Source organism: Nothoprocta perdicaria, unplaced genomic scaffold, assembly GCF_003342845.1.
Source record: "Nothoprocta perdicaria isolate Ctin4 unplaced genomic scaffold, notPer1 scaffold_13, whole genome shotgun sequence".
In the NCBI taxonomy this organism is placed as follows: domain Eukaryota; kingdom Metazoa; phylum Chordata; class Aves; order Tinamiformes; family Tinamidae; genus Nothoprocta; species Nothoprocta perdicaria.
Genome location: NW_020454427.1, coordinates 180,609 through 207,997, shown reverse-complemented (window position 1 = coordinate 207,997; position 27,389 = coordinate 180,609).

The window sequence follows — 27,389 nt, the reverse complement described above, 5'->3', positions numbered from 1 at the left end:
AAGAATGATATCTGCCACAGTGATTTGCAGAGGTTAATTGCACTTTACACAGAAAATATTCTCCTGAACCATTTCAAATATATTACCTTTACTGTCCATTAATACTTTACTTCATTTGTATTATGGGAAGGGCACCTGATTATCCTTCCCATTGCACCTTTAACACTAAAAAAAAAAAGTTATTTCTCTTCTTGACTTTAATATTTTTTATTGTCCTTCCTAAGACGTTTTCTATATGTGAAAAGTTTAAATTGGTCCCTCTGATATGCATTATTTTACATTTCTGTATGTTGAATTTCATCTGCATTACATGGCCTAATTGCAGAATAACTTTCAAAAGTCTTTCCTCTTTCCATACAAATCTTGTTGAATACAGAACATACTTCCTAACTGCCTAAAACAAAGACATTTTTCAATTAAAATATTTAGACAGGTTTATTAATTTCCGAAAGAGGAGAGAGGATCCGTGAGTAAATCTGCAGCATATTTTAAGGCTAGGCCAGGCATTACATCTGCACCCATACTCTTTTCTATAACCTTACGTGAACAGCCTTGGGGCATAGTAATTGGTAAGTTCTGCCTTGATATTCAGGGCTAGTTGGAGGGCTCTCTCTTCAAACATAGTCTGTAGGAAAACAGTTCACTGACCTACATTTTCACTGCTGTACCTTATACCACAAAAGCTTGGAGGAATTAGTGGTGTATTCATAAACTATTGCTGCATCCTGGCCATCTGATTTGATARTAGGGAATCTCAGCTAGTGTGATCCCTCGTGTTCAAAGGCTTCAAGAAAATTGAAATCCCTTAGCAACAACTAACCTATATTCAGTATATATGTAATCATCCTGCTTTTATCAGGATTATGGATTTGGTGATCACCAGAGGTCCCTTCCAAATGAATTAGACTCTGATTCTAAGAACTCACAGATTCCATTTCATCACAAGAACTTTAGGAAAGCTGTAAGTCTTGCTGAAAATTCTTGAAATTTTATTTGATTAGAGTAAAACCTCAGTTGATTAATGATGACCCAGAATGCAAATTTGGACTGCTGGGATATTTTCATTTTGGCACACAGTGCAACAGTAATGCTTTTATCACATGGCGTTTAGCTAATGCACTGATTTTGGATTTTCCTGCCCCATTGCTATGCCCACCAGGCTGGTGACCCCCGAGGATTTAGTCTCTTTTCTATGTAGATTCAATGTCCTGATGAAGTTTATTTTATARCTGACAGCTCAGGCTCAGCCATTCCTGGATGTGCAAAACTGCAGGGACGTAAAAGCTGAACTTTCAGAAACAAATTTTAGTAATCTCCCTCACTAAACAATTACTGATAGGCAGCATTTTGGGATTGCTTTTAGGATTAGATACCTACGACGCTTTTTGAACTAGTTAGTGGTTTTCAGAATAAAACTCAAAGGAATAGATTGGAAATTGTTATGATGATCTGATATATTTAAATGCCATGCATTTYGGTTGCCCTGCCCCTCTTATTTTAATGGCAGGGCATATTACAGACATAGATGCAGTTTCAGTGCTCATTACCTTTCTACATTAAAGCAACCTTAAGAGACTTTAAAATGAGTAAAAATTGCCACTAAGATTGTGCATAAGATGCTTCCCAACAGACTTTCAGCACCTATATAACATACTTATCTTTTGAAAACAATTGCCTCTTAAAAAGTAAAAAAGGGTATTTTAGAGCACTGACTAGACTATCTTACCTAGGAAATGAAGTCGTCAAAGGAAGCAGAATAAAAGCTAGGCAGTTAGCTTTTATTTAGATTACTTGGGAATTTCATTCAAGGATTAGGGCATTTTTTGCTGCCAGTAGATATGTGCATACATGAGATTTGGCTTCTGAACTTGCCAAAAGTTCTACCAAAAAAAAAAAAAAAAAAGAAAAAGGCTTTTCTCCGTAAAATTCTTGTGGGTTTGAGGAAGGAGCTATTCTCTCCTGGCTGCTGCCCTCATAATTTGAAGGTGTGTTTACCTGCAGCAACTGTGCCTCAACTGCTAATCAGGAAATGACTGTTGAAAAAGACCATCATTAAAGCACAACAAGGGCAGCAGATGGAGCAGATGGCTTTTGTAAGAAGGTATCTGAAATACAGGGTAGGAGGCATTATAGGAAGCATCTCAGAGAAAAGGCCTGGTGAGCAGGGAAAGTCTGTAGGAGAGAGTGCATCAAAGGAAAGAGGAAAAGAGGGAATTGTGCCTCTCTGTTCAACACAGAGGTCCTGAGCTGGGTGTTAGAGGGGCGTGCCGCCATTTTTCCCTTGGAATTGAAAGAAATAAGGACCCCACATTTGGAGGAGATGTCAAACTGGATATGAAACCACTTGTGATCAGGGGCAGAGTTTTCTAATGTTGAGAGTTGCCCCCATATTCTGCAAAGGTATCATTTAATACTTTTTTCTCTTTGGTCTTCCCAGACCATCATCATTCAGAATATACGTTAGAAAAGAAGAAGGTTGTATGTTTAGCAGCTGTGCCATGACAAAACATTGCGTAGAATCATAGAATCATTTCTAGTGCCTGAACATTGTGGTCCAGCTTTCACCTTTGGCAAAAAGGATCATGACATGCATTTATTCGTATTCGGTAAATATTTCTGAAGATCAGATCCTATGTCAGAAAAGTTGGGACTACAATTAAACTTAAAGTACTAGTTTTAATTAYAGTCTTGAAAAGATATATACAATGTAGCAATATATTAAAAAGAAGGCTGTGTATTAAAATATTTATCTGTTAAAGTAGGTGGCTAACTAGCTGTCTCTGCCTGTGGATTCTCTCCTTCATTCCCTTTCTCACARCCCCATGAGAGGACTTTTGTTTAGGCCTCTGCATTGCCTTGTGATTATTTGGGGCTTTTTTTTTTTTTTAACATATAAATGCTGTCCTTTKAAATTTTTGTCTTTTGAAACTGTTTCCTAGCAACAGTGTATTTATCATTCTCAGGCAATGGAATGACATATTGCCATTTAGATACACTAATTGCGATTTTTTTTTTCAGACAAGGAAATAGCATGCACTCAAGCAACATTAAATTAGGAGAAACAGAGCTAAAAAGGAATAATAGCAAACACAATTGGTAAAAAAGCTAATTATATTTATTTACATATGATGATAGAGTTTCTTCCCAGCTAGGCTGACATTGACATGTCAAAACAAATTAATAGTTCCTGGACACCTATAGCTGACTAGTATTCATTATTTTTGAAAAGCAAGGAGAAAGAATAAGRTAGTTTAAATGAAGGATCTTTTCTATAACTCTGGAAATATTTTATGCTCCCTCTTTCTTTGCTAACATGAGCTCCACATCCTCTGGTTGTATCTGATGCACACACAGAGAAGAGCTGCTCATGTTACCATGTAGGGAACACAGGGTTTTAATTGCAGCAAACGAGTAACTCACAGAGATTAACCTGCCAGGAACCTGCTGTGGGTGGTCTTTAGGATGCCATCCTCTCAGMTTTTGCTCCAAACTTCCAATACATCTGTTCTTAAATAATTTCTCCCTGTGTGAACTTAGGCAAAACTTAATAAAACAGATSATTAAAATATTTAAGATTATTCTTCACATTTTATTGTTGAGCAGACAAACAAATATTGCCTTTTCTTGAACCCAGATTTTTGTTTTTCCYTCACAACAGCTGATGATGCTAAGCAGGGCTGTTGTCCTAAATGGTTTTGCACAATTCTATGTATGTAGGTGGCTGTGTGTAAATATCATCTCAAAGCATATGGGAGAACAATTCCTCTAATGCAAAAATACTACTATAACAGCATAATAAGAAAGTTCATTCAGGAATCTATGGTTTAATACGATGCTGTAATTTATATTTTGCTTTTCCTGGGCATTGGCATCAGACTGGAATGAGTATTACTCAAAGCCATTTGACTTAAGTGATCAACTGGAGCACACTGGACTTTGAGGTTTGCATTTCCCTTTCTTTCTTAAAGCTTCTTTACGCATTTAATGATCGATGAGGTTGTGAATTTAAGCATGTAGGCATTAGAAGGCACGGTACCATGTGGCACTATTAGGAGAAAAAGAAATTGATTTGAAATGAGAAGACAAATTCATTATTGATGGAAAAACAAAAATTATTTACATTTTTTTTCTAAATACTTGAATCATCATTTACAAACTGCGCTCAGAATATTAGTTTGACTGTTTCATCACCAGATAAYTGAGTAACACATGTTAAACAATCTCCATTTAAGAGTGAAATTTTGTATCTAAAACCATTCATAAGCATTTTCATCAGCTTCCTTTTGTCACTGTATTTTCAATCAGRGATGTAGGAAGGAAATGAAAGAAGAAGTCAGCTGTGATTTTTGAACTCAGAGAGATGTGCCGTCCTTGAATAGCCCAATTAAAAAATCAGCACAGAGAATTTTTTTTGTAGTTTTAAAATCTAGATCAGCTTTACAAAATATGGAAAGCATTTGACAATAGAGATGCAAAAATCTCCTCTACTTTGACCTTGATGTTGAAGAATTAAATAATGTCTATATTTTCTTGTGAAAAAATGAGTCTTCAGTGCTGCTTTTATAACATTCTCATAACTTTATTGGATGGGAAGCAGTTCTCAAAAAAACGAGTCTATTATTACTAACAAGACCTGCTAATATTGTGAAAGGCAACTCCAGATACTCAAATAGCATTCTTCTGGAAGTGTATAAAAATTTATTAATGTCAGACTATGTTTTATGTTCCAAAACATAGTCTGCTACAGCAGCAGCAAGACATAAACTTAGTTTTGGTCCAAGAGGGTTCTGGGATCCTCAGAGTAAAACATTGTGCCCAAGCTCCTGAATGTGGTCACTGGGGTGAATGGGCAATAATGCCACTGTGCAGTGCTGGTAGTATCATTAATCTGTGAGGTCAAAACTATTTGCCCGGACAAGCCTCATTTTGTGCGATCTGTTACRTAGTTTTGCATTTTTAATTGCCACTTCTTATGGAAAGCAACAGTAAAGATTATTTACCAGTCTCTTGCTTCACAGTCTCACAGCCCCATTTTTTCCCTTTGCCTGCCTGTACCTTTTCAAGCTGTACTCTCACAAAAATAAATTTACTTATATTATGCATGCTACAGGGACCAAAAAAAAAAAAAAAAAAAAAAAAAAAGAAAGAAATTTGTGTTCTCATGACTATAACATTTTGACACAAATCACCTGTCTGCTTCTGCTTGAACTGAAGTTTCAATAACAAATTTCTCAGAGGATACAACAGGAAGAGATCTCAAGACTGGTGGCATATTTGTTCAAATAGGTGCTAAATGAAAAATTCTGTTACATACTCTAATCAGTGTATTCCTCTCATATTCAACATTATTAATCCAAAATTCTAATAGATAACTCATGGCCCAACTACATTCCCCAACCTCTGTATAATGCAACTGGATCTGTTTTCACAGTCACATGATGTGCTTCAATTCCTTGACTGGATATGTTAACCTTTAGTGCCATATTTCTAATTCAAATGATTAAAATTGCACTTTTAAAATGGCTTTACTGTGTTGCTAGCAACTTGTTCTTTGACAGGTATTCTTYCACTGAAGTTTAACTGTTAGAAAATTCATGGGAAATGAAAGGCCTGAAAAGAGAGTAAATAATTTAAAAACTCAGATGTTTACAGAACATGTTGTGCACTGCTGCCCTACCTTCACCTGAGATGTTGTTTTAGTATTTCAGGGACATTGTTAGATGAGTGTTCAAGGAACTGATTGAAAAAAATGAGTGAAAGAGTGGTGAAATTTTTGAATTATAATTGTTCTGTAGCAGTGCTTCAATTGAGCTGAGCTGGTGGTCTAGCAGAGGAAAGAATTCTGGGGAAAAATCCTTGTGCTATCTAAGATGGCACTGAAATTTGATGTGATATTACAGCAACTGCCACATAATAAGCAATAAGCTCCTAAAACATTGTATGAGTCCAGAAAATTAAGGAAAATTTWWAAAAAAGGGCAAATTGCAAGTTATAAATCACTTAATATCAGATATATGCAAAGGGAGAAAAAACAGTGGTGACACAAATTAAGCTGCTTATGGAATTGAATGATCTTGCCTGGAATGTGTACCGAAACATGTTTGGAGACTGAAAGGAAGTTAAAGAAATGTGAATAATGTAAGTTAATAGAAATTGCAATATTTAAAATCCTAGAATGCTAACAGAAAAAAAAAAAAAAAAAAGATCATCAGGATGAAACTAGAGCAGATAAGATCTTGGGCAAGGTAACCAGGTTTAAAGTCATCACAGACTTCTGCATAGAGTGCCAATGTTAGCAGAGAGGCAGAAAAAAATCCTCTGTGTTTGTGCAAAAATCCTCTAGTCTCTTAAATTTTACTTTTTTTTTTTTTTACATTTTTATAAGCTGCAGCATTGTTGTAGAAATATACTACTCCTAAATACTACCAATTTACATTTAAGTAGCTTTCCCTTTGCTTTTGAAAGATGCAAGAATGCTAAGCTGTTTGGGAAAAAGGACTTGAACTTTGAATACTGAATATTTCAAAGTAAGTATCCACCACTGCATTCTGTATCGTGCCTGTTCCTGGAAGTTCCTTTGGAAGTCTTTCAAAGCTACTGTTACAATTAGTCCATCAGAAAAACAAGCAGAGGAAGGTCCAGTCTGCAGATATTCCTAGGATGTGAGATCAGCATGGCGTTGTTCTGAACTTCCACACGTGAAATATTTCTGAGCATGTGCAAAAGCTGATCTGTATGTCTGTTAATGTAAGAAGCAAAGTTGTCAATAGGTTTAGACATTTTCATGTAATATGGTGGCAGCTGAGGAGGAATTTTTAAGATTAGATCTTTTGATGTGAGAGAATTCAATCATCCAAATCCTTTTGTAACATTGACTGTAAGTAACTAATATCCACAGGCTTATTTATCTGATTTAACTGATATCCAGAGGTATATATTTATCAAAGTAAAATTTTAGYAGAAATTGAATTAATCTATCTAGGTTAGATTTCTGAGCTTGACTTTCCAATCCAATGCATTAATTTTAAGGCAGTGTGATTGCATATTCAGTGAACTTGCACTAACTGAAAATTGGGATATTGGCTTTAAAAAGTATCTGGTCCATTTGGTTTCTTTCATCCCTGCTGACAGTCGCCTTTATTTCTCTTTATATCTTTTTTCATCTTTGATTTAAAGATTTTCCATGGAATAAAGGTATCCAGACTGCTTTCTGTTGTCTGTTGATTGTACCAGTGTTAGAGAGCAGCACATTTGAAAAAAAAAAAAAAAAAAAAAAGAATGTGATAAGAAAGCAGGAAGTTACAAGTAGCTGCAGGAGTAAAATAACTGCATTCTGGTGGAACTGTGTTAACTACATGAATTTCCATAGTCTGGCAGTCTTCATCTCCCACCGGCAGGAAGAGGAAGAGTTGTTAAGAGGGGATCCGTTATCAATTTCAGGAAGGCTCCTTACACGGATAATCAAAATCTCTCAGGATTAGTAGTAATAACATGTCTCAAAGGTTAAAAGGGCTTCTTTAACATCATCTACTGCAAATGCTGACTAGGTGAGTARATATTTAATTCAGTACCTTATTATTATAAGACATTTAAGAAATAAATTAGCTGCTTGGTCCCAATAGACTGGAAACTATGGTTTGAGTCTGCAGAACTGCCTGCTCTCTTTCACAACCGAAGCAGGAGTGAACAAGTAATGCAAGACCAAGTTGGAATATGTGGAATTGCACAGCTTTGGACTGGCTGGCTTTTCCTCTGAAAAAAGTCACTGGCTTTTTGGAAACTTCTGTTTTTCTCATCATATTTTGACTAGATCATTTCTTAAAGTTGGATCAGAAAATCAGGTCAGATTTTTTATTTTCCAGTAATTTGCATAAACATCCAGGTTTCTACTCCTACAAAGGCAAGGGTACATACATTTTATGGTATTCACTGATAGCTTTTCCAAATATTGAGCAATTAAACAAGAGATACAGGATACCAAGCCCAGCCACATCGTTTTTGCATAATCATTAGGACTAAGCATACAAAATATGAATGCACCTGAGATGTTCCTGAACGTAAGTGACCAAAATCACCCCAAACTTGTCCAGTCTGATCCCTCTTTAGAAGTATTTGGAGTCCTCAGCTTTTCAGAGCTTCTGCATCTAGTACTAAACTTGCTAACCATTTTATTTCTGTAGTGATGCCTTTYAAAGGAATACATGAAGCACATTGCAAAAGAAAAGCCTCATTTGAGTTTTCTTCCGTATAATTCTCTTTTTCTTTCCTCAGAGCCTGAGAAGAATCTTAATTTTTCAAAAATTAGGACTCTTGCATGCCTCAAGCATGTTGATCGCAGCATCAAGAAAATTATCTTCATCTGTATMTGGCCAAGAAGCTGTGGACATTTTTCTTCCTGGCTATGTTCTCTACAGGGTTTAGTCCAGTTTCTGTCAATCCAGCCTGGATTATTTCAGCATGCCTTATCTGAAGTGACACCTGGGGCCACAAGAGCATTTGAACTGGTGCAGAATGTGAAGGCTGATTTATTTGTTGAGAGCTTCTCTTGGAAAATATGTTTTCGTGTCAATATGTGAAAAAATCTCATTTTAGCTGTTGCTTGAATCTGTAAAATTTTAAATACTTTAGGCCTTGGGCAATTTAAAGTTTTTTTGTTTGTTTTTGTTTTTGTTTGGCAAGCAGGATGACTGAATTAATAGAAACCAACTGAGGGAAAAAATTAAGCTGGGCAGAATAGAAAAGCACATGAAATGAATAATTTTAACCTTAAGTTCCAGTTAAGAGCATCTTTACAGTTATAAAAAGAGACCTTTTGTTCCTTATGCCTGTGAGATATACATCTTTAGGATGAAGAGAAATAGACAACTAAGCATCATTCAAAATGGAGTATTAAGTTGAATTCTGGGCCATTTAAAGGGAATGACAYACACAGAGGAAAGCCTCTAATGCAGAACCAGAGAAGCCCTTAGAAATATCAATTACTGCCAACGTTGAGAAATATTACCACTTTGAGGATGGAGAAACTAAACATTATCTATCAGAAAAGCACCTTTTTAATGACGAAACTGGTGGCCAGGAAAGGAGAAGAATGAAGATTAGTAGTGAGCAAGKGTTAGTTACTCTTGCACAAAGTGAGACCTGGGACAAAAAAAAATGGTTCAGACAAACTATGAGTATGATTAAGCATTGTTAGTTTAAAGATCCAGGGAGTAGCATTAGCATTTCAGTGCTTTTTATTTATTTATTTTTATATGTGTGTGTGTCTTTGAGCATAAACATATGTTCATTACAATAAGTAACACCAGTTATGTGTCCCTGATGTCCACAACAAGCTCTCACATGAAAAACTTTTCTCATAGATGTAATTTGAAGTTACATCTGAAGTTTTAATAAATCCAGTCCCTTAATGGTTCAACTGGGTTTAAGGCACATTCTCTCCACAGAATGGGAGAGCTCAGGAGACCTGTATCATGCACAACACAAAAGCAGTAACAGCCCAGAAGAATTATGAAGCATTTATACTGTGTCTCAACTCTTCATAACAACAGAGAGGTCTATTTTTAACAGATATTTTAATATTCTTACACTGGTACACAAGGGGTATACACGTATCATAGAAAGGAAGGAATTCAGAAAGGTTTATCAACAACATTAATGAGTTGGTAAATTACAATTAATGAACTAGAATTAGAAATGGGATCTCCTTACCCCTAGTGCTTCCTTCTATATTATCTCTAATATTTATTATTAGATAATGTCACATTTTCAAATCACCTTTTAAATTAAAGATTACTAAATATCCTAAATTAGACAAGTGCATGTGCTGCTCTGCCAGACAGATTATTCCCCTGTAGTTCAGCTTTGTCCTCCTTTTCAGCATGAATGAATCCATCTTTGAAATCTGTAACTCGCTCTTTTTGTAGCAATTTAATAGTATTATAATTCACCTAAGCTAAATTCTGGACCTTAAACTCCTGCAGTAATGTAGATGTTATTCATTTATTACAAATTATTGCTCCCATTACTGCACAAATCCTCTGGTAATCTCAACTGTTTATTGTTAATAAAAATTATTACTGCATTAAGAAAGCAATTCATTTAGATTTTTTGCCACGAATAAAGTGATTAATTGGTATTAGAGACAATGAATCAACATTATTTGACATAATCCACTGTTTCTTGTGAGCTGAGTGTTAAGTAATTTTCATTTCCCTCTGAAAATTTAAGACTCTTCAGGGCCTTGTTCTGCTGTTAACTCACATCTGAAATTATCTTCAATGTTAATGGCAGTTCTACCTCTATATTAATGGACAAATAAATATCTCCTTTAAAATTTTAACAAAAGAATCTAAGTATGCTTTCATTACGCTTTTGAAAAGGTCTGTGTTTTCTATGGTATTTTTTCATATCACTGTATAAGACAAAAAGAGTCTCGGGGTGCTGATACGAGGTACACAACTTCCTGCCAGGTGAGAGACTATTGCAAGGACCTGGGGGCACTGTCAGCTCCCTAGGACCGACCTGGTTTCATGTTAAACTTTAAATGTTTTGTGTAACTGGTGGCATTTCTGCACGGATCTTACCTCTTTGGCTCTGCATGTGGAAGACCCATGCCACTCATAAAGACAAATATTCAGAAGGTCTTTTTAACTGCTTTTTGAGGAATCCCTTTCAGCGTTGTCCTGGCTCCAAGCTGCTGCTCTGCCAGAGAATAAAGCAGATGTGGTGAAACACAGATCTATAACACATCCACAACCTTTCTCCAGAGATGCCTGGAGGGAACTAATGACATTACAGGCACTGGGTCTGGACTTTACCTTGCTTATCAATGAGGAGGACATAAGTCATATTTTCTATGTTATAATTTTCCTTTTTTTCCTCTGAAATACATCATTTCTTAAACAAGTAAATGTCTAATTAGGAAGTTCAACTATACATTTTACTAGCAATTAAATGTATACCTATTCTTCATGACATCACTAGAGGATATTTTGTTATTGCTTTTATTATACTAGTATATCTTCATGAGAAAATTCTTGGAGATCTTTAAAAATGCTTTTTATATGATTTTGCTTTTATTTTGGTGAAATAAAACTTTCAAGTCCACATTTACTAGTTACTTCTAAAGCAATCATTATCATCCCCAAAAAGGTATGAAGGCTCTATTGTATTAGACATTTTTGTACAATGAATAAATACTGTCTCTAGCAAGATTACAGTTTAGTTGTGTAGTTTCAGTATTGTAATATCTTCTTTTTCTGTGGTGACTGCAACTGCAAAAGAAAATACTAGTAATTATCTGATATAGTGCTTATATAAAAAGATACACAAATCTCACACCATTTTTCAAGTGCTTGAAAACAGTCCATTAACAATTTGTGTGAAAAATTCTGTGGAAATGTTGTGCATATGATGTTTAACACTTCTAGGAGTCGAGTCTCACAGAGCAAATATGCTGGAGAATAATGTTAAATGACAAAAAGAAACTGTTCCCTCTGAAAACTATGGAAGAATAGCCAAATGTTAAAGTGGATGTGTTTTAGCAGTAGCCTAACACTCTTTGACTAGAATCCAGTAAGTACTAGGTATATTCTCGGAGTAATGGGAAAAGAAAGGAAGGATGCCAGTAAACCAGCCATCCAACCACCACCTACAAAAAAAAATTGTTCCAGGAATAAGATTGATTTAGCTAAAAAACAATAAGCAAGTAAATRAACAATGATAAAGCTTTTAATATGTAAGTTTTTTAATGGGTTTACTGTGAAATGAAGTTCCAATTGAGCACAATCAGTACTATTTAAAAAGCAGAGTTATATTATGAAGTTTTTACATTGTTTTTAAGGTACTCAAGAATCCACTGAGCTTGTTTTCAGCCACATGATTTTCCAAGCTTGAGGCATAAATTCAAAGCATGAAAAAAATATATGTGACAGAGAGTCTTTCAATTGGTTACTGTAGGCCTTGGAGCAAGCCCAGAGGTATGTAAAAAAGATAAAACCTTTAATAATTCCAAAGAGGAAGAACAAAAATAGCAATGCACAATATTCTAGTATCTAATTATTTCAGCAAAGTTGAAAAAACCTGAAACGGCTTTGCCATTATATAATGTTCAAGAATCAAAACTGAGAAAAAGTTTTCTTGTATGAAACATCATACAATGTTTTTTGAAAAAAGAAATTATGTTCCTTTGTTCCTTAAAAAAAAAAAAAAAAAAAGAGCTCAAATGACCACTTTTCTTGATTAATTAATGTTTCCTGTTATGTCCATTTGTGTATTCTGCAGTCATCTAAAATTGTACAAATGAAATTTCTTCTTCTGCAAGTAAAAAATTAAATTTAAAACAAGGATAAAAGGTGTTTAGACTGAGCATTCCTATTATATATAAAATGACATAGCTAATTCATAAACCTATAGAACCATTATTTGGGTTCAAATGTCACTTGAGTCACTTGTAACATGGAGAGAAAATTATTCTTTAATACATGAGACCATGTAGGTGGATCTTAATTAGTAGCCAATATAACCAAGAGGATGAGAATAAATTGGTTTCTTGCATTAAAAAATATTTAAAAATACACAAATTAAAATCAAATCTGTAAGCAGAACCTTATTCTCAGAAGCAGATCTTAGATGTAGTGCAAATGAATATGCTGATTCTAGAATTGTGTCAGTTACTAATGCTAGTCTGGAAACAATTAGTAAAAATACTAAGCTAAAGAAATTCAGACAATCCACAGTATTTTAGTTTTTCCTTTTAAAATGACTTGCAAAAGATATTTGGCAAAAAAAAAGTCTCTCAAAAAAGTTTGATGAAAAAATTTCAATTAATGTGTTCTATGACAGTCCCTGAAATAAGTCTAGGTTTATTACAGTACCTTCGCGTACACTGTGATTTAAGTGTCTGCATACCTCTGATGTCACACAGTAACTCATTAGTGTGCCTAAATCCTCACGTCTAAACCCTCACTGCATGATGCATTCATTTTATTACTGTATGACCATATTTAATTCATTCCATAGTGCTCAGATATGAATAATAGAAGAACTTGTGGTGAACAATACTGTATAAAAAAATGTTTGTTTATATGCACTGTGAGACAAATATAATAGTTGACATTTTATAGGATGGTAAGATGCTCCTATCGTACAGCTATACATCATTATTATTAGTGGTCTAGAGCATATGAAATCTTTTATTACACTACTAGCATCTGTTTTATCATCCTCTTCTTCTTTTTAATCTTTTTTTTCCACAGCAGTTCTTTGATCTGCACCATTAGTCAATAGAAGGAAAAAGACTCCACATGCTACCGTGTTCCAAGGGCTCTCTTGGGCAGAAGCAACAGCAGAGGAGAGGTTGCCTTCGTGGAAGACCAGAGGGGACTTTTCTCACAAGAAAGTGTGGTTGTAAGGCAGCAGACTTCTTAATTAAAAGGCAAATTGTTTGCCGGAATAGATGCACCAGTTTTTTACTTGATAACTGGCTGCACAACCATGTAAAATCAGCTATAATGGATTTCGAAGCCACAGAGAGTTCATACTGTCATACACAGAACAGMTACTGCTGCACTGGAGATACTTATCTGTTTTATCAAAAGTTCCTGCTAACTATCCTTCCRTTTTTTATTCTTAACTTTCTGAAGGGAAGCCAATTTACTAATCAGTGATAACATTCATTTTTTTTTACAAAAGAAATTTCCTCATCTCTTGTAATAGTGGCAGGAGAATTCTGCTTACAAAGCTCCAACTTTTTGGCCCAGGGCTTCAGAATCTGTTATTTAGCTGTGTGCTACCTGCTGAGGTAACAAATGAAGATAAAAGCTCTTTTGGGGATAAAAAAAAAAGAAAAGGAAATCCCAAAGCTTGTATAAAATTCAGGGATATGTTTTCTAAAACAAAAATAGCACTTTAATTGCTTTCATATAGTTTCATATAGCCCCATTTCAAGTACACTTCTAAGTTGAAACTTAATCTATCAATTAGAATTATTAATACAACCTTTCTTGCAGATATTGCTGTTCAGATTATCCATTTCTCTGATACTATTGGATACTCCAAAGGTGGTCTTCTGGGTTTTTAGGRTCCTCTCATCTTCACATGGATCATTTTATAGGTGAGCATGCTAAAATTGAATATATGTGCCCAGATGCATGCTTATTTGCAGCCTATAGCTGAGATCAGGCAATGCTGACGCCTCTGTATCATGCTCAAACTGTATGGGACTTGGGAGCTGCATCTCAGCTCTGGAGTGGGGTGATCACAAGAGCTACTTCAAACATTGCMCCTAGGATGTAGGGAGGAACGGAATGGCAGGGTGCTGAGATTCTCTGTTATCCTTTTCTCTATGACTTTCCAAATGACATCATGAGTCTCATTCTTTGATTACAAGGATTATAATCTAGTTCTAGTATAKCTGCTTACAGCTATGCTGTTAACTTCTTAGAAACACAGGCCTGACGTTTTCATGGTTTTAGCACAAAAAGGRTGGATTTTACTTCCCCGCAGCAAGAGGTGACCCCTGATGCTGTTCTCAATGGCCAAGCAGGCATCTTAGTGAGCGCTGCTGCTCATGTTCTTGTAAAGAAGGCAGACTGTGTCTTAAATGTCTTGTGTCTTGGGTACATGTCCTTCCTTCTTCAAATATCATGCCCCTTCTTAGGAAAACTAGAGGCAGAGGTCACTCACCATGAACTAAACTATAGTTAGATGTCATATGCCACCACAGGGCTTTTCTTTCTAGTAGAGCTGTGCACTGCAAAAATATGCTAATGATTTCTCAGATGTGATTTCTTCCTTTTTTTTTTAATAAATTCTCCAGTAAGTGCAACTAGGTCTGTGTTATTTTCTCACAATTAATTACTAACGTTATGTTCCTGCATCAATTGACAAATACAGCCAGAACAACCACCAATCTCATCCAAGTACAAATCTCTGACAACAAATCAGAAATGTGAAATTTTTGCAGACATCCTTCTAGAAGTTACATTTTGTGTTCTGTGTCTTATCTTTAATAATTATAGCCAGAACACTTTTGAAAATTGCAGACAAATTAAAAAGAAAAAAAAAAATTAAACATGCTGTGTTTTTTGAGTGCCTGAACTGAAGACAGCTCCGGGCTAACATTTTCCCCTTACAACAACTTTCAGTCTTAAAAGTCTCTGTTGCCTTTTTTTTCGTTTGATGTAGTAAATCAGACGCCCAAGAGAYGCAGGAGAACTAGGACAGGCTTTTCAAATGCAACAAACAGAGCAAATGGAGCTGGGTAGCCCAGTGGCAATTCTCAGTGCCCCAAGGATTAGAGAGCAACACTTTCTGAACTGGCACAGAAAGCAAGGAGAGGAAAATAAAGGGGAAAAAAGTTGGGTATATAGCTCTAATTCTCCTAAAGGCGTTGCCATGGGAACTCCTTACAGAGCAAAAGTGGTGCTAGTGACAATTTCTGGGAGCTAGTTCAGGCACAGCTGCCTCTGCAAACCTGTCCCGCCACTCCTYGTGTTTGTGGGGGGAATTAAAATATAAGAACCGTTTTTTACTTTGCCTCCACACAAAAAGTTCTTCAAGCCCCTAGTTGTCAGCTCTGCTTACCGTGATGTCTGTCACCTCTTATGTGATGGGATGGAGAAATCATCAAAGGCTGGACAGTCACTGGAAGCTGTTACACCACTGTTGACTCTACAGATCGAGTCTGATTTCTGAACAGCCAATACATATTTGTGTTCCCAAGACCTGGCACAAGGTCCTGCTATGGCAGCTGTTAAATTGTCTGACAGACGATTTGACACTGCCTGTTTCGTATTAGATAGCTTGTCAGAAATGAATTTGTGCATATTTTCTGAGTAATGAGAGGAAAGYGTTTACCACTGTTCCCAAGGATGTTTCTGCAGTGATGCACTGGTCTGAATGTAATCCAGTGAAAAATGCAGGCAGCAATATGGTTATTTGTGGTTCAGGAAGCATCCTTTTCTAGCTAAGTGAACTGAAGTGCTAGCAGAAAACTTGAAATTATTAATTCATAAGATCAATGGGAGATAAAGCCAGTAATGGTTAATACCAGATATTGTATTAGCCTAGTCAGACTTCAAAGTAGATTAAATATATAATGTGAAAAATGCTTTAATGAAAACTAATATGAAAGCACGACACTGAATATGATAAGTAATATCCGCTGCAATTTGGAAAATAGGCTACTGAGCAAATTCTAAAGGCAAAAAAGTTCACATAATCTTATAAAACACCTAATGATAACCTTACTACATAGAAAGGAAGCCTCTTCATTTAAAATGTTAACCTGACTGTTCCTTCAGGATTCATTCAGTAGAATGACTTCAGAGAAGGAAAATAGTCTTTTCATCAAAGACTATTTCAGTTGGTCACTCTTCAAAATTTATAGTCAATGTATCCTTTTTTTTTTTTTTAGTCTTTGTATCTTTAATTAATCTCTAGCTGTTAATGATCCAGTGGTATATTTTGAAGTTTTATCCTTTTACACAGGATGATCTGTATATTCGAGTTCTAAAACTTCAAAGGATCTTGAAAGGATGTCAAACTTAATTATAAAACACTGACCTCACATTTTCCCACAGTTACTCTATGAAGTGAAAACCTGGCAATTTTATTCTACATGATAAACCTGCAAGAAAATTAAGATAAACGTTACAGAATGAAAGGAAACTGCAGGGAATCGACAGATTCCATTTTTATATCTGTGATGCTTACATCACACAGGAGATGTAAGCAATTTCCTAATGGGAAGAAATTACTCTGCCGTAGTGCTTATCAGAGTTTCCTAGACTGAGATGTCTCAACTCTCCTGAGATTTCTATGCTTTTTATAATCACTTTTTTTTTTAATTCAAACTACCAACCTAAACCTTTGAAAAAAAAATAAGGAGAGAGAGAACAGAAAACAACATTTGCTTGGGCATATATTTTTAAAATGTATTCTGATTGCCAAATTGAGCAGGATGAATATTCAGCAAGAATTCCAAGTAATTTTTTTTTTTTTTTTGATATTATACTGCAGTTGATAGTCTTTAACAGGAAATCTTATAATGAAAAAAAAAATGAAAAAATGTGAAAAAAAAAGGAAAGGAAATGAAAGCAAGAAAGAGCACTCGTGCTGTTCTGGATTAGCACTATTTTCAGATTTGATTGATTTGCTGATTTCAGATTTCGTCTCTGATCACATATCTCCAAATATACAATAGTCACCATCTAAAGGTCAATGTTTTGAAAASAACTTAGGTCTCAACACATAGCACAGATATTGCAAGTTCTGCTTTAAAAACATAGGTTGCATATTAGATTCTGCTGGAGTGGAACACTGAGCACATATTTATGACATTATTATCATCAATTATTTGTCCATATTAAGTCTCAATAAAATATGACTTTCTCTAACTTTTGGAGGAGTGGATAGATCCAAATAAAAGGATTTGAATCTCACCTCTCACCTCTTGCTTTTTATTCAGAAAACTTTGTTCAGAGCTGAGTAAATCCTGCTTTATGGACAGCTGTCCACTTGTCCATCTGTACTCATTCTCTCACACTGGCATAAATTAAATCCACCAGTAGCAATCTCAGCAACTGGCACTTTGAAGTTACATTGAATAAAAAATTCTACACAAGGAACAAATAACATTTCATTCTACACTAGCAATGTTTTTTTTAAGTATTTCACAGATGCAACTGGAAAGGACTGAAATAACCTTCTGCATAAAGCTATAATATTTAGAAAAGCAGTCTTAATGTCACCTGTGACATGGGTACAAAAAAAGAACAAATGGAGCTGCTTCTAAAGAAAGGAGAACACCTTTGAATTATTTAGAGGGAGAGGTCTGACTCATGTGTCTACTGTTACTTGGTGAAGTTGGATCCAAACTTATTTTTCCTGTATCTCCAGCCTCAGAGCTTTTAGAAGTGGAAGTTATTTATTCTGACAAATAATTTCTTGAAAGCTTTTGCTCTGAAGAACAATGTTACACTGAGTAGATGCTAGGAGATCTTCTTTTCTCTGGAASAACTGGAAGAACTTATTCTGAAAGAAGAAAATATTCTCTGGAATATTTTATTTTCTAATGTCTCTAGTATTATTCTCTGCCTCATATGTAACTTATGATAAACTTATGAATTACTAACTRCGTAACTATCACCAAATATTCAATATTCCACTAGTTCTAAGAAATACATTTTTCATGGTTAACACTTCAGAAAAGAATGCTTTGCAAAAAGACTTAAATAGCTAAACGTATTAGAACATCCCAAGAAAACGCATATACCTATAAAATACACAAAATGTAAAAGACGTAAAACACAGAATTTAAAGTATTCTAATCTTATTTATGCTACTGTTTAATTTTACTTATTTAATCTTTAATCTTAATCTTTAATCTTAATCTTATTTATGCTATTACTGCACTTTCCTGATTACTTTTTTCAGGTGAACATCAGTCCAGATGAGTGTACAGTATTGTATGCATTATGTGGGCATTGTTACAGAAATGGAAAAATAATGTATTTTACTTATAAATATAAATGAATGAACATAAATATAAATGAATCAAAAGTTTATATGCATTGCTTTTGAAAATGCAATTCCTCAAAATAGGAAATCCCATAATGTAGCTCGCTATTTTTTGCCCTCCTTACCTGAACTGTGGTATAGCCTTAAGTCATATCATCAATATCTTTTCCAAGCTTCACCTATAAAAGCAAAAGTCTTTTTCACAAAATACAAGCGATTTTTATTTGGAGTGATCTATTTTTTTATTTGTCATTAAAATTGATAGGGAATTTTATTAGATCTATCTTTTTCTCATTTATCATAATGGATAGATTGTTATTTGAATCTTTTGCATTTAATTTTCCTGAATCAAGAATCAAGAATTTCATACTTCTAAGACATTTTGGAAAATAAGTCTGTCACAAGCAATGTAATACGCAATTCATAACAGATTATTCCATCAATTCAGTAAGGCTCTGGAAATATTCCATTCAGTTATCCATCAATAGATTTATTTTAATATGTCATAATTTGTTTTGAATTTCTAGACTGAATGTTGCTTCAATTTRTCTTAAAAATATGCATTAATATGTACTGCAGAATTGTTCTTACATAAATGGTGCCATTAAAATGCACTTTTTTTAGGTGACAATCACAAAAACCCTTGCTAGAAGTGCTATTCCACAGTGCACTGTGAAGAAGAAGATTATTAAGCTCAAGAGGGAAGAATAAATTGGCGAAATACAAAGCAGGAGGAGGGCAGTGGCACCMTTTGGGCATCCTGCCTTTTTTTTCATCACGCTCAGATGAGCTTGCCCTTAGTTATCAGTTTGAGTAAAAGACACAAAATTGAATCATGGTCAAACTTTCAAGGAAAATGGTGGGTTTTCTCCASCTTACAATAGTTTCCTGCATTTGCTGCAGTCTGAAAGCTGTGTTTGTGTCCAACCCTTTTACATTTACAGAGACAACAGGTAAGCATGAGCCGGGCTGCTTTTAGCTTGAAGTTTACACAGTCATATCTAACCAAGCATAAATATCTTGAGAATATGGTCTTACCTAAGCAAGCACTTTAGCAAGATCATTGATCTTGTGGTAGGGTAGGTAAGGGCAGGATGTAAGACATGTGACGAAGGATTTATTTTTATAAGTTTCCGCAGGACCTGCTGAATGACTTGACATTCATTTCTTTTTTTTTTCTTGTTGGTATCCGGTGTGATTCTARAGCATTCTTGAACTTACAGGTATACTTAGCTTTGCATTCAAATTCTGGGTGAATTATGTTATAAACTGACAATTATCCCCATTTACCTGTTTATTTTCACACATTTCACATTTTGTCCCTAGACTGTTCCTATCAAAATTTTTCAAATCACAGATGCCATTATCTTATTTGACTGACTGAAAGCAAACAAAATATACAGGATGATCTCTAGAGGTCCCTTCCAACTTCAAAGATTCTATGTGATTCTGTGAATGAATATCAGGAGTTTCTTGGAAAAATCTGATGACCTAGGACATGAGTCTTTATGAAGTAAAACAAGAGGAGAATCCTTTCCTTAGATGTTCACTTGTTCTTCCTTCCATACTAACTATTTCCAACTAAACTGCCCCAAATTTGGGTTAGGTTGGACTCGCAGTCTACTTTCCACTTTCAGTCTGGGGTAGGAAATTTAATGGGTTACGGTTTTCTTCTTCTGTTCAGTTGCCTAATCTGTTCCCTGAAATGAGTAGACCTTCAGATCTTAATTCTGCTTGTGACTCACAGTTCAGTCTCTCTAAATGATTTACTCTGAGAAAATACTTATTCTTCTTACTGGCTGTCAGGATAAGATGTAATATCTTGTTGGATAAGAAATCTAATTAGTTCCCCAGGTCCCTTCTAGCTTTAAGTGTTAAGAAACATTTTTTTTCTGKCATAAAATATCAGAGGAAGAGTAGAGATTTATTTCTAATATTTTAAAAATTGGTTATTAAGATACAGAAACATTTAACAGGAGCCCTATCTCTGAAGTGCCTAATAAACAGATAGTGTAATTGATGTGATGACCTGCTGTCAGGCTGTTGTTGCTCTTGTCCTGCAAAATCATCATGGAGGTAGAAGCAGAAAATGSAAATGTTGTCTCTATGTTTTTCAGAGAAAACTGTTGCACCTCACATTAGAATTATCCATTTTCTTACTTCAATGTATTAAGTAAGTTAGTTGCCTTTTTTTTTTTTTTTTTTTTTTGTAATTGCCCAATTCTTGATTTTCCTGCCCTCTTGCTCTTATGTGCTGTAAGTTAGATGGGTAAAATCTGCTTCTTCCACTGGGAAATCAGGAGTGGCAAATTAACCACTACTTGGCAAAACTCCACATAAGGTGCCAGCTGAATTTCAGCCTAAGAACATTAAGAGCGGGCAATTAAAAAAAAAAAAAAAAAAGGAATGCGAAAACTGAATTGACAGCAAAGCAATAAAAGCAGTGTCAATGCCAGCATAAGACAGAACAGTGGAAAACTATTTGACAATATTATACAGTTTTTCTTCCATTCAAAATCCTACTTTACACATAAATCTTGATTATAGGTAAAGAGGCTCAACAGCAAAATCTCAAAGCAAAATATTCCTTTTTTCCTTTCCCCAAAATATTGGGGAATAGAAGTGTAATATCTTGTCTGATACAAGCTCCAATCAAAATGAATTTTAAAATCTACTGAATCCATTTCTTCTTTTATTCAKGATGATTTCACACATCATCATCTAATGGACTTCAGGAAGTCACTGTCATAAGCATTCATGGATACATGATTTCCTTTACATTTGCAAAGCCATATATGTGTATGAATAATTATGCTAAAATACCTGTTGAGAGTCAGAATGCACATTTCTAAAGTGAGGTAGTTCTATAAATTTTGCCCTGAAATTGGACCTCATTACAGYGTTTACCACAAGAATGTTAAACATCAGGGTTACTGCCCATTCTATCTTTTAGGAATTCATTATGTGCTTATATTAAAAAGTCATTTTTTTTCCCCTAGATTTATATTATTCTGGTGTGGATTTTTGGTAACTCCATCTTTTTGAATTGATGGAACTGATTGAGCTAAAAGTATGTAAAATATATGAATATGTACAAACCAGAAATGAGGTAATATTCATAATGGATAATAATATGTACTAGTGACTAGCATAGGTACCAAATACATAGATATTAGAGACTAGCAATTGGTGAATCAATTATAAATAAATTCATCTTACTTGGCAGTTTACCTGCTTACAGTGTTCTCACGTGCAATAACTTTTTTAGTTGATGCTATCAAGTAATTTGTTCAGATGTTCAGTATTTAAAATTTCAAAATTCAGATATGTCTTCCTGTAACKTTAGTTGGGCACATACAATGAATAGGAAACATGACACAATTGCTAGTCTCTGATCCCATGATCAGAGTGTCGAGTCAATTGTGTCGAGTCCTGGTGAGATATTCACATTTACTAATTCATATTTGTATCTCCTTATATAAGACTTTCATTTTTATTACTGGCTGGCTCTGACAGATGTATTACATACTGGAATATTTTATGTGAATGAAATATAAAAAGWTACCAGATCAGAAGTGTGGGAGGATCTAGGAGAATAATTCGTAATCAGTAATTCCTATCTCCCACACCAGCAAGTGTACCATGTAGTAATCTTCCATCTGAAATACAYCTACAGCCAAATCTGACGCCCTGATTTAGTTTTATTTGCAAGGCTTCCTTTCCCAGCCTGCTGTCCTGCAGCCTTGAAATTTCTTCTCCCTAAGACTGAACATCCACAGGCACTGAGCTCCTGTGAAACATGAAGCTTTCTGTTCACAGCAGACAGACTGCAAAGCATTAAAACCGCAAATGGGAACCTGTGAGCAGGAGCTTTGAACTTCTTCACACTGACTTGTTATAATTCAGAAGATTCAGAGGTGTCAGACTGAATATTTCCCTTATTTTCAGACTGGTGAGTCTAATCCATAGTAAGCATATTTTATGACATAGTTTAAAATTTTTTGATTTTTTTGACACACTATTTATTATTAATAAGTCATTTCATAATATCACCTTCCTCAGAGTTGAGTACAGGGGTACAGGTAGCATGTGCCCATCAGTACTTTTTTATTCATTTATTCTTTTGCCAATTGTATTTTATTACCTTCCTCTCCCTGAAGTTTGTTCCTGACATGTCATTTTAAGAGGATATTGTGTTCTCATTCAGTCTTTATTTTGCCAAGCTACACCAATTGTACCTTTTTGTTTTCTTCTCTCTATGCTATAGATCATTCTCCTAGATTTCTTTAGCACCTTTTCTTTTAATGAGTCTTGTCTTTCCTGAACGGCCATAACCACATTATCACATGGTCTTCCCCAAATTCTCTCTCCAGTGCTTTATGTGATTCCTTATCATTGTATGGTGTGCTAAGAAGAATATTCCAAATGTGAGAAAGTACCTTATCTGCTCTATTCTCTTTCCAATTCTGCCCTTTTTCCCAGACTTAYGGTATCAGCAGGTCTTAAGCACACTAGGTCATGACAAATCAGACACAGTCATCCTGTAGTTTTCCTCTGACATTTCCTGCTGGCAAACTCCAGTTTAGAGCAGAAATTCATCTTTGAATGTATGACCTTTTAATTGTGATATTCCATTTCTTTAATTCTAACCTACAAGATATTCCTTTCTTTTTGTATGATACTTTCATCTTCTTTTTTCTCAGTCATACAACCAATTTTAGATTTTAAAACACTTTGAAGCCCTTTTCCACATTTCTTATGTTATTCCTTCATGCTCCTCCACTTTCCACGAGCAGTTATCAAGCAGGACCTTCATCCATCCCTTCCTTTAGGGAATATCCTTTATTTCAACAAATATGTTGAATTAATAAGGGAAAAGCTATATCAATCAGTCAAATACAGCATCCTCAATTAGTATGAATGTTGACTAAGCATTATGTATGGTTTAGGATTTAGTTTGGAGAAACTTAATCTTTGAAGTAACCACAAATCTCAGAAAAAAACAAACAAACAAAAAAACATTGTTCTGCTTTTCTCCAGCTATACTGTGCACATAAAATAAAGCTGTGACTTCATGTCTGAGATTTTTTAAGTTACAAGAAATTACTAGAGACTTACTTTCTTACACTTGTAGTCCAGGGAATAAAATACGCTAGAAAAATGTGTCTAGATTATGATTCTGTGATCCTACATACATATTACAGGAAGAAAAGAATTAATATTTTTACTGCCAGTTACCCAGCTCACTCGGTGAGCAATACCCTAGGTTGAGTAACTAAGATATTTCAATCCAATTTCATCTGCAACAGTGTTTCATGTGACAGGGGATATTCTTTTGTAATCATTCCAAATATATACCCTAACTGATGTCTGGGTGCTGCAGATTGTCTCCAGAAGTCAGAGCTTAAAAACTCTTTTACAACCAACAGCATTTTTTTGCCGTTAATTTTGAAATCAGGGGCAAATTCTCCTTCTGCAAGATGCAAATCCTTCAAATAAGACAATGATAAAGAAGCCATCCAAGATGAAGTACTGTTTATGTTTTTTGTTGTTGTTGAGATAAACTACAAAAATTCTTTATGATAATCTTTGAATTAGAACCCAGTCTTCTTTAGCATGAATTAATCTTTTTGACACAATGCATTAATTGAAAGTAAATTGCAACACTGATGATAAAGTATTTGTTTGTAAATAGAACTCTGACATAAAATACAAGTAGAGAAAACAGAGAATGAACTTCATTCAGACATTCAGACAAATCATCAAACTCTTCACATCAAACATCTTTCAGTCAATGAAAAAAAAATAATTTAGCCTAATTGGTCCACTTTATTGTGAAAATAAGCAAATAAGCAAAAAAAAAAATATTGTTTTTACAGATAGCTACATTCATCCCTGAGGAATGAAAYAACAGAATTAATTTGATTTTTTCCTGTAAAGAGTATCATTTAAGAGGAATTTTTTCAAGAATGAGGATACTTTAGGAATCTTGTAGTTTAGTATTTCATCTTCAAGCCTTATTTCTTTCAGCAGCTTTCAACYACAGGAATCTATTTTATCTATCTGTATCTCAAATGAAATTGTAAAAATAGCATTTTCTTTGTGGAAGAGATCAGGACAAGTGGTAGGAACATCTGAGATTACTATATGTGTTATTTTTGCTCCTTGGATTAATTTCACTCGATAATAGTATTTTCTAATAGATTTAAGAACAAAGAAACATATCAAAAGTGCTTTACTCCATTGAGTATTGAAAGTTATGAAGATCAAACTTTATGTGTAAAGGTGGGATAAGCACAGCTATAAAGGAAAATTCAGGACATTCTAGGAAAAAATATATTTCATTAAACAACCATTCTAATTAAAACCATCACTTTTTATGTTAATGTCCCTTATGCCTATCTGGGAAATTTAGTTGCTTTATATTCTCACCTCCAAGGAGAYTGAACCATTTTTGCCATGAATTTCACAGGGGGTGAGGGTTTCATCTTGATTTTCTGTGCAGTCTGCATTTGGGAGCAAATATAAATTCCAGTAAAGAGATAATTAGATTTTGGGGGCTTGTTTGCTTAATAGGAACTGAAAATTCTACTTTTTGTTTCTAACATCRTTTGCCAGTCTTTGCTATCTCCTTCCACAGTCACAGACGTTGGCAAGGTTTGAAAACCTGATGAAGATTAAGATGTAAATTATCTGAATTAATATTTATTTTATATGCTGTTTGGGGGAAACACTGGACAATTTATGTTATTTATTATGATTAATATTTATGGCTCTGCTTTTCTTCTGATTCTGTACAGGAACACTGTGAGTACTATTAGAGATTAATAAATTGTAGCAATAAATTTTAATCACAAAAAGCCCTTTCTAACCTTAAGGATTCTGTGATTCTATGATTCTAAGAAATGTCCACCTGATATGAGAGAAAAAATTCAGAAAACCTTTAAAAATGTGCCAAGCCAGGACATAAATTCTTCAAGAGTTGTTTGCTTGGCATGAAATCACCAGAGCACAGAACTGTTCAGATTTAATTGCAAATTGTATTTTGAGTGAGTTTTTTACCTTTGATTAGTGTCAGGCAAAAAAAAAGTTCCACTATTATTGGAAATGACACAATTAAAAGGTCCTCCAATATATAATTAAGAGTCCTCATGCTTAGATTAAATGAAATTTATTTCTTGGTGAAAGCGCTGAAGTCTAAAACGTGAAAGGGTCAAGGGAAAAGAAAATCAAATTAAAAAAAAAATTACTCCACAGGGTTCTTTTTACTTCAGTCTGAATCATAGTAAGATTTTAGAAAACAATGGTTATCATAAGGAACAGTAAATTTGTTATTGTGTATACTTGGCTCCTTGATTTCCCTTTTAAAAAGAAAATCTATTATATATATATTATTTCAAATAATTAAAATAAAAATAATTAAGAAAATAGAGAGTCTCCACCATACTCTTGCATAATGTGGATATTTTCCTCTGGTAAGGTAAAGGTACCTCCTAAACTAAAGCCCAGGCTAAAGCTAATAGAACAGGCTAATACAGTAAACACATATGGGATCAATTTAAAGACAAGTCTGATGACCTCTGAGTTAGAAATAGAGTATTTCCTCTAATTATTGCTCCTGGTAATAAGAAAAAGACCTTTTCGTCCTCTAATGAAAAGCAAGCCAATATAGTAGAGCAGTATCTTCTGCTCCTCTTCTCTTGAAATTCTTCTGTTAGTGATGCTAAAAGCCCAAAACATAAAAGACAAGCTCAATGCAAGCTCTCTCCCCTAGGCTAGCAAAACTGTGTACTTTTATGCCCGAGTTCTTCACCCAGAACATTTTATCCATCCTCCTCATATGTTATCCTGAATATATTTCATATTTTGTCAAAGATCAGTCAAGATTTTCATAGAGTGTTCCAACACAGTAAGGGAAATGAGGTCATGTTGAATCAGTATCTTTTCTTTTTACTACTTTTTTATTGCCAGAATTTTGGTTTTTATGGAAAGAAGGTCAAAAAGAGTTGTGTTTTTCCCCAGACTTTTACAGTTATTGCAAAGTAAAATCTTTAAGAGCATACTATGAAATGGGGAAAAGTAAGTAAAAAAAAAAAAAGTACTAGATGCTAACAGTTTGAAACAGTGCTACAAGCTAGAGAAGCTTTTCCCTCCCCCTTTTTTATATGACCTTCCCACATACATCCAAAAGCATTACTACTCTTTTCAGTTTCTAACTTTTATGTCAGCAAAAARTGCTCTCCTGTTATTTTCTGCACTTCTGTGAGAGACAAAGTATGGAAATTTTCAAGTCATACAACTTTTATTCAAAAAAAGTTATAAACATCCYAGAACGATGTTTACTATAAAATATTTAAAGTGTTGAAACCATGTCTATAAATTYACATACTTTTCAACARAGAAGTTTTTTTCCTGTACCACCTAAGTTTTGTAGCCACAACAGGTTATAGAAAATAATGTTCTTTTTTTTCCCCTCCCTTTCATGGCAACATTTTATCACAAGTGAGTAGGAAATGAAAATGAGACAAGCAGACAAAATAATTAGAAAGGAAGCTGTTTGAGATSCCTCTGTTTGCAGAGACAAACTGTCTACAGCTAATTCAAATTACCAAAATTTCACAAATTCATACCACAAATGATTATCTATTCCTGGAAGGAATATTAATTTACCTGGATTTATGTTCTGTTGTCTGAAAAATTGTTTGCAGTATTTTTTCTAAGCTAAGGCTACTGGTTTTGCATACTGAGCACAAAATACAGACGAGTCTCACAAATGGGCAGTGCAAATACCTATGAAAAAAATGTTTAGAATTATTAGCTTTCAGCTATTTCATTGTTCAGTATAATCTAGTATGCGTTTATCTTTT